The sequence below is a fragment of the Otolemur garnettii genome, unplaced genomic scaffold (genome assembly GCF_000181295.1).
Source record: "Otolemur garnettii isolate 467f Iridium unplaced genomic scaffold, OtoGar3 scaffold00061, whole genome shotgun sequence".
Lineage (NCBI taxonomy): Eukaryota > Metazoa > Chordata > Mammalia > Primates > Galagidae > Otolemur > Otolemur garnettii.
This window is the reverse complement of record NW_003852456.1, coordinates 11,076,469-11,084,620: the sequence shown is the minus strand read 5'-3', so window position 1 is coordinate 11,084,620 and position 8,152 is coordinate 11,076,469. Positions and strand designations below refer to the sequence as shown.

General features: G+C 47.0%; 1 protein-coding gene across 3 annotated transcripts in view; it reads left to right on the top strand.

Moving 5' to 3' along the window:
• The first annotated feature begins 4,443 nt into the window (after positions 1 to 4,443).
• The window catches only part of CLCN3 (chloride voltage-gated channel 3), a 54,004-nt gene continuing 50,295 nt past the window's right edge, over positions 4,444 to 8,152 (top strand). For all 3 annotated transcript variants that reach the window (XM_023514875.1, XM_012806984.2, XM_023514874.1), the window contains exon 1: positions 4,444 to 5,065. The gene's annotated coding sequence lies outside the window, so the exon portion shown is untranslated. The remainder of the gene's footprint in view (positions 5,066 to 8,152) is intronic.

Below are 8,152 nucleotides of genomic sequence, written 5' to 3'. Positions count from 1 at the left end.
AAAAAAAAAAAAAAAAAAAAAATTTCAGTGACAGTTTACTATATTTCTCATTGTATAATTAATAAACCTATGTTTTCATTTCATCCATGAATACTAAACTTAATTTTACTTTGCATCTAAAAAATGATCCAACATAAATGTCATATTCTAGGCCTGCAAGAGTAAGGTCAGAATACGGCCTCTGGTAAACTGATGTGATAAATAATCATGCCTTATGAAATTTTGTTTTATACCTCATAAAACATAACCACTTTCCATTTCAAAATTTCTGCAGGAAATGGGAATGTCTTTAGCAAACCTAAGAAAACAGGAAATGAAGCATTATTATATCACTATAGCATCATCTGTAAGTTAAAGAAGAAAAGTCACAGGCCAGCCATGGGGGCTCACATCTATAATCCCAGCACTCTGGGAGGCCAAGGCAAGAGGATTGCTTGAGCTCAGGAGTTTGAGACCAGCCTGAGGAAGGAGACCCCATCTATACTAAAAATAGAAAAATAAGCTGAGTGTAGTGGCAGATGCCTGCAGTCCTAGCTATTCTAGAAGGTGAGGCAGGAGGGGTGTGTTTGAATCCTGGAGTTTTAAGTTGCATGACTGCACTCCAGCCCCAGTAACAGAAAGAGACTCATAAAACAGAAAAAAAAATTCTTTAAGGCCACAAATAAGTTAAAATTTTATCTACTACTTTTAAAAAATGTCAGAATACATAAAACACTATTACCATCAATCTGGAACACATGCTGATAGGCATTATACCCTCATCAGCTATTTCAGATATTTGATGGGCAGGTTGTCAAGAAGTCCTTTAGCACTGTCTGAAGCTACAATCTGTACATACAATTCCTCCATAGCAATAAATACCATTTTGAATTGTTGAAAAAGGAACTTTAAGAAGAAAGTTCCTTCTCTATTTCTCATTACTCAAAAAAGCAGAAAGCAAAATAGGATTTCTATTAGAATTTTTCAAAATTCTAAACTACCACATGTAAATAATTTACATTTGTGAAAAGGAATTGTGTTCATGACTTATATTAGCAGGCAGGACAGAGTAAAAATTGGAAAACAATGTCCGTGTATTATTAACATGACCTAAAAGAATTCGAGTGGCCAATTTCCATAACCTTTACTAAATTTCTGACAGTGACTTTTACTGTATAAAAACCTGTTTTCCCAAAAAATAGACTCCTTACATTTTACTTAAAACACGGGCAATTTAAAAATCAAACAGACCTGTAGGTCCTCTAATAGCAGACAAATCTAAACCAGAAACCACTTCTCTCGACCTCGACCATACTGCTGCATCATAGGCAAAGGCCCTTGCTAGCTTATGCCAGTGCCACCTCAATCCCTCATAAACATTTCCAATGTAACTCACCAAGACAATAAAAATATTTCTCCTTCTTAGAGATCTTCCATTAGAGAATAAAAAATAGCCCTGTTTTAAAAAGAATTAATTTCATCATAACTCTTTTTTCTACAGGCTTATTTTTTATTAAATGCATACCTTTTAATGCCTTACTTGTAGAAACTAGGGTAACCTAGTAACTACTACTCATTTTCTACTAATTAAAATGTACATGCAACGTAAATGACTGCTTAGCCATATAAAATTTCTATTACTTATTGTCACTCTAGCTTTTTAAATACAGCCATGTCCAAATCCTTGCGAGAACTGAAATCTCAACGAGGCACAAGGTTCTTTCCCTGACAGTCCTCTCAAGGTGAGAGTCGGCCCGGTCTCCTAAGCAGGACGATTTTCAACACTGTGCCTGTCATGGCTCCCCAGGGGCGCTCCCCTGAGGGACACAGGACTCGCCTCAACCCCGGGCGCTCACCTCAGGGACACCGGAGCTCAGCGAGACCGTCCGGACGCCGCCGCCGCCGCCGCCTCGCCGGACCTGGTAGGGCAGAGGCGCCGCCCTGCGGCTAGAAACTATACCCTAAGAGGGACGCCGAGTCCGCGTCGCCAGGGTCCCCTCGCCGGGCCACACCCGGCCCCGCCTACGCTGACACTCGGGGTTGGCCCGTCTCGCCTCGGCAGCTCCAGTCAGGCGCGCCCACGACCCACGGAATCAGCGACTCAGAGTGCGAGCCCTGGGGCCGGCGGGGGGTGCTCTGTCACAGCCGCCAACCCCCACGGGGTCGCTCTAGTGGCCGCGGGGGGGGGCAGGGGCCGGCAGCATTGGGACTGCGGGGCTACCCGCCTGCCGCAGCCTCTGGCCTCTCGGCGTCAGCGATTGCTGCCGGGACACAAGCGATAAGGCTCGGTACACCGAAGCCCTAAACTGAGGAGAGCACAGACTTAGGATGAGAGGTCGGCGCGTCTCTGACGCCGTCATGTGACGTCAGTACCGCGGAACCAGCGCTCACGTAGGGGGCGGGGAGGGAGCCGCTAGGCGTGGCCAGAACGGGCCAGGGTTGAGGGCGTGGCTACGACGGGCCGGGGGCGGGGACAGGGAGGGGCTGGAACGGACCTGACAGGGGGCGGGCAGCGAAGGAGGGGACCAAGAGGGACGGAAAGAGGGCGTGGTTAAAACAGACCGGTGGCGGAGGCAAAAAAGGGGGAGCGGAGCGGACCGGGTTGGGGGGAAAGGGCGTGGCTAGAGGGACAGGGTCAAGGCATCGAAGAGGGCGTGACTGGACTGGATCTGGGGCGGGGCGAGGTGGTGGAGGGACGTGGCCCGACCAAACCGCGGCGGGGACCTGGGGGTGGCAGGAGCTTGCGGAGGAAGGGCCGGGACCAGAAACCAGAGAAGAGGCGAAGACTAAAGAGCAGAGGGAGTAAAGACTAATATAAATGAATTGGGAATAAAGCATTTATAAATTATTCCCACACGCATTGAAAAGGACTTTTTATTTAAACTTTTGTGCTTACTACTTAGGGATCCACTTTTTAAAAGCAATTTTTAATTTTAAAATAGACATGTTCCTACAAAGGAATAAGTGCATAATATTGCAGAAAACAAAATGTACCAGCAGATTTGTTCTTGCACACCACATTTTTCTGAAAAGCATCTAAGAAAGTTGCCCAACAGTGTCCCAAGTTAGAGAAAATTGTGCTTGGACATTAGAAGGAGTCCACAAATTCTACCTTGATAAAAGTAATTAAAGAAGTTAGATACTTGACAACCCCGTCGTCACCACAGGCACCAAGCTGGCGGAAGGGCAATGCTGTTTAAGCCTTTTCATTCCACAATGCCCTGGAAGAAAAGAAGACAGATAACATTCACGCATGGAGCACAGATGTTACTGACCTTCAAGACGGATCAAAGTCCGTGGAACTTGTGCAGATAAATACGATCAGAGGAGGCGAGAGAGGCAGGAAACACACGAGGGGCGCTTAATATCCAGCGCTTTGTAGTTAACCCCCGCAACAAAAGTGCGGGAAACACTGAGAGTGGCGGGGCTCAGTGCTGCCCCCGGTGGTCACGCTCTACTTGGTCGTCAGGGGGCTCAGTGCTGACCCCCCCCACCCCGTGGTCACGCTCGACCCGGCCGGCTGGGGTCTCCGTGCTGCCCCAGTGGTCACCCTCGATCTGGACTTCAGGGATCTCAGTGCTGCCCCCTCGGTGATCACACTCGACTTAGCCCGAGAGCGCTGCAGCCACACCTTCTCTCCAAGCTGATCCGTACCCTTTGCCCTGGACTTGGGGTGGGCGAGCCGAGCCCCCTGACGCAGTCAGGAGCGCAATAAAGTTCGCTGGACAGAAACAAGCTCGACACTCCACGTGGAAACTCAGATGGTGCACTACCGTCTCTAGGAACTGATTTGAAAAGGGCGTGGTGGCTCCACGCGGATTATGGGGGGAGTGTAATTAGTACACCACCGACGTCGGTGCCCACGGCGTGTGTGGTTGCGACCTATCTCCATTTGGGTTCTTGGAACCGGCTGATCTACGCCGCGGCTCCTGCATTCCACTGTGAGCCCGTGTTCCCCAGCCTCTCACAGCCGCTCCTAGTGCCCCGGTTCCGCTACAGCAGCCGAAATCTGTGTTGGGCACCTCCTGGTGGCCGCCGCCCGTCCCTGTTGGACGTCAGCGGCCGGCCCAAACGAGCAGCACCGGGCGGCCCAGCTCCGCCTCTTCCTTCCCTTGCTCCGCCCCACCTACCTACGCTCCCTCCTCGAGCCCCGCCCAGGTGGCTCAGCCCCGCCTCTTCCACTTTGTATCCAGCCCAGCCCACGCGGTGCCTCTTCTTCCTCCGTTTGTCCCGCCGGTGCATTCTCCTCCCTTTCCTCCTCCGGCCCCGACCAGTTATCACAGTCCCGCCTCTTCCTCTTCGGCTCTCCTGCGCGGCCTCTCCAGCTCCGCCTTGGCGCCGTCCTCCCACGTAGCCCCTCCTCTTTCTCCTCGGGCCCTGCCCCGCCCCGCCCGCCTCCGCTTCTCTTCTTTTTCGGGCCCCGCCCCGCTCGCGAAGCTCCTCCTCCTTCTCCTAATGGGCCCGGGGACCCGACTCTTGTCGGCCTTCTGTAGGTCTCCCTCCCCCACACCACGGCGGGTTCGGAAAAGCGTCCGGAGTACTCTGGCGAGCGACGGGGTAGACCCCCGAGTGGCCGCGCTGGTTGAGGCGGTGACGTCACACGTCTGCGCCAGGGACGGCCAGGCAGCGCTCCGGCCTCCGCCGCCTCTTCCCGTTCCGCGGGCCTGGCGGTCGGAGCACCATCCTCTCTTCTGAGTCCCTGCCGGGCAGCGGGGAGGAACGTGTGGCAGGGGGGTGGCTGGGTGCGCTGTCTCCGCGGTCAGAGCAGGATCAGTGCTAACCTGTGGAAGCGGAGAGTGCGGGACTGTGTTGTTAATTTTGGGTGGAGGCGGTTTCCTCCAGGACACTCTGATCGGCGGGACTTCATGCTGCGCCCGCGTTGGAGGGAGGACGAAGGAAGTCCCGCCCGGCGACATTTCCGTGGTGTCTTCAGCTGAGAGAGCCTGGTGTCCTAAGTGGCGGCGGTCCCCGTGTTGGGCTCTGCGGGCGGAGCTCCAGGCGGCCGGGCCTCGGAGTCGGAGCCGATGCGGGGCCGGGGGGCAGCGTGGGAGCGGCCACTGCGGGTGCTATGCCTTTGGGCCGCCAGGTGGGTTCCGCGGGGGTGGCTGGTCTCATCCCTTGTGTTCCTGCACGGTGTTGACTGGGACTCTTGAGTCGGGAGCGAATCCGTCTCGTGTATGTGCTTTACATTTTCACCTATTCCTTAAAGAAGGACCTTTGTAACAAATCAGAGTGGGTTCCAGGAAAACATTGTTTTGACTAATTTTTAACTTTACGAGGTTTTATTTTCTCTCAATTTGCTCAAATTTAAAAAATAACATTTAGTTTTTCTATCTTTAAATATACATGTGTACATAAAACACTTCTGTGCATGTAAAATATTTGTGTTTTGATCTGAAGCGTGTGGGGTCACAACTACCATGGAATCTCAGCAGTGAACTTGGCATGTGGTGTGCTTTATTTATGTGGTATTAGAAAACTGTGGAGCAGATGGGAGATACATTATACATAATAGAAGCCCACAGTTCTATTTTCTTTGGAAAAGAATTCCTGTTTGTAAGAATTGAATCATCAGTGGCCATACCTTTTTAAATGTATAGTTCAAAAGTTCAGTTCTATAAACGTAGACTTTGAGTCATGCAATTCATTTCCTGCAGCATCACTGTGGCTTGTATAATTTTTTAATATTTCCCAAATTGAGGTCGGTATGTCAATTTCTACATGCCTTTATGAATTACTACAAATTAGTAATTTCGTTTAGTTCAAGAGTCCGTATAGGAGTTAAAATGCTTATGTACATATTGTTGACTTTTCATCATAAGAGGTGCTGTTTACTATTTTGTTGTATAGTATGGCTTAAAAACCGTGTGTATGACCCACAAGTAGTTTCTCAAATGGAATTAATTAGCTTATATGACCTGTTGCCACAGTCTATCACAGACTATGTGCCCTTCCTATCCCTTACTCCTCACCCCCACTTTAAAGACTTTTGATTCTTTGCTTGAATTACGTATTTTGTTTAAGAGGTCGATAAGAACGTATAGTATCTACATCTTTACTTGGAAATTGTGCTTTAGCACGTGTTACTAATTAAACAGGACTCATTAGGAATGTAAATATTTAGCCTGGTTTTGGATATATATGGTTTAGGAGAACATATTTGCTGAGGTTCTGTGTTTAATGTTAGTAAATTGGTTATTTTCCAGGTTATGTTGGTGTTAGGCTTTCTGTATCCTATTGTGACACGTTGGCAATAATTTTAGACTGCTCAGGTAGCCAGATTTGATCTCTGTGGTAGGTCACATATCAAAGCAGTGCCCTGTGGTGTTTGGCAACTAACTCTGCTTTGTAGAACTTCAAGCTTAGTTTGCAGTCAGATTTGAACAGAGGTATCCAATGCATATAATATGATGTAGTGTTAATATTTATTGAATGCATTGTACATAGTTTAGGCTTTTTTCTAAGTGATTTTTGTGGATTATCTCAATTTTTCACACCAACTCAATGAAGTAGGTACTTTCACTATTCCCATTTTACACATGGAGAATTGAGCCACAGAGGATGTAATTAACGTGCCCAGGGTCCCACAACATTAAGTTTCAGAACAAAGACTGAAGCCTGGCAGTGTGATTTCAGAGCTCTTGCTCTCAATGGCTGTAGTATATTACAGTTTAGACTAATCAAAATGCTAGAGAAAAAGAAAGAATGAGAAATTGGCACTTTTAAGTTCAATCATTTTTTTTGGTTGTAAAAGTAATGTACAATTATGGAAACCATGGAAAATAGTGTTTTTAAAATAAAAACTCATGGTCTTAACTACTGTAATAAACTTAAAAATTTTCCAGTCAATATGAGAGTATAAACCATTAGGTTATATTATTTACACAGGAGGGATTAACGTTGGATTTGTAGCTGTGTCCTGCACCCAGAGAGTGTGCCAACATATTCAGGCATTGTATCCACTGGGTGTGAACCTACTGAGTCCCACCCTTCTCCCTTCTTCTTACATTTAATTGAGTTTTCCTTTCCTGTGGGTCTGTGGTTATTAATCTCCTAGTTTCAAATTGATATTGAGTACATGTGATGCCTGTTTTCCCAGTCTTGTGATGCTTAATGTAATTGCTCAAACATCCCTCTACATACAATAGTTTTTGCATTTTTATATTACCAAAATGGAAGACTACTCATAACTTTACCTACTTTTTGATAGAATTAAGCCACTCAAATCTATAATAGGTCCTTTTAGACATTGAGTATCTCTACTGTCTTCCATAAATGCATTAGAAGATGAATCAGTGAATCTGAAGAAAGAAAAATAATCCTATAAAATCAAATCATTGTAGTACAGATTAGTTATGTTGATTTTACATAGATCTGAGTTTTCCTCAGAAGATTCTATGTTAGGCTATCTTTGAATTATTTGAACCATTGAATTATGTTCCTTCAAGTCTGTATCTGTACTTTTTTGCTCTGCTCTTCACTTTCCTCAAGTCTCCTTAGTTTTGACCAGTCCTTATACCAGGTACCAAGAACAGGCATTCAAGAGGCTGTCAGAACTCTGCCTTTTTCAAAATGGTCTTTAAGTTAGGAAGTTTATATGTCAAATCTGTTAAAAAGGTAGCTATTACTGGCTTGGCACCTGTAGCTCAGTGATTAGAGCACCGGCCACGTACACCAGGGCTGGCGAGTTTGAACCTGACCCAGGCCTGCTAAACAACAATGACAACTACAACAACAACAACAAAAAATAGCTAGGCATTGTGGCAGGCACCTGTAGTCCCAGCTTCTTAAGAGGCTGAGGCAAGAGAATTGCTTAAGCCTAAGAGTTTGAGATTGCTGTGAGCTGTGACACCCTGGCACTCTATTGAGGGCAACACAGTGAGATGCTGTCTCAAAAAAAAAAAAAAGGAAGCTATTAATGGTAATGTTCTGTTTTTCTAGAAACGCTGTAAAGGTTTTATAAATAATTTTTTATTACTTAAGGCTCTATGGTTATTTTTCTAGGTCCAAAAGAACATTTAAGACTTGGGAGTCTTGGCTCGGCGCCTATAGCTCAACCGGCTAAGGCGCCAGCCACATACACCTGAGGTGGTGGGTTCGAATCCCCAGCCCCAGCCTGGACCCGCCAAACAACAATGACAGCTGCAACCAAAAAATAGCCGGGCGTTGTGGC